Source organism: Dipodomys ordii, unplaced genomic scaffold (assembly GCF_000151885.1).
Source record: "Dipodomys ordii isolate 6190 unplaced genomic scaffold, Dord_2.0 Scaffold213, whole genome shotgun sequence".
NCBI lineage: Eukaryota > Metazoa > Chordata > Mammalia > Rodentia > Heteromyidae > Dipodomys > Dipodomys ordii.
Window position 1 is genome coordinate 583686 of NW_012267429.1, and position 587 is coordinate 584272.

A 587-nucleotide genomic window follows, 5' to 3' on the forward strand; every position below is an offset into this window, starting at 1 on the left:
GTGTGAGCACACACCCCTTCCCGGCCCCCCACCTCTGGTGTGAGCACACACCCCTTCCCAGCCCCCTCACCTCTGGTGTGAGCACACACCCCTTCCCGGCCCCCCCACCTCTGGTGTGAGCACACACCCCTTCCCGGCCCCCCACCTCTGGTGTGAGCACACACCCCTTCCCGGCCCTTTCCCTCCTTCTGGAACCGATCACAGTGCTCTGTGCCCTTTGTGGTCAGGAGCCCTGGGGGGTGTCCTCAGCCCCCTGGGCCTCGCAGACTTCTTGTCTGTCTGTCCTGTGCCTGCGGTGTCTGCTGAGCCCGCTGAGCACCGGGCTTGACGCACTGGTCCAGGCTGCTGCTGCGTGTGTGGTTCGCACTGTGGGGCCCAGGGTGATCGGCTCCTTCTGAGCGTGTGCACAGCGTGGGTGTCTCGGGCTGGGCGGTGGGCCCTCCCCTGGGCCTGGCCTGCTGGGTTCCACTGTGCTGACTGGCTGCGACCGTGTGTGTGGGCCAGAGGAGGGCTCGGGGAGCGCCCAGGGGTGCGGGCGCGGTCAAAGCACCAGGAAGCGAGCACTCTCACCCCGAACAACCTCTGCC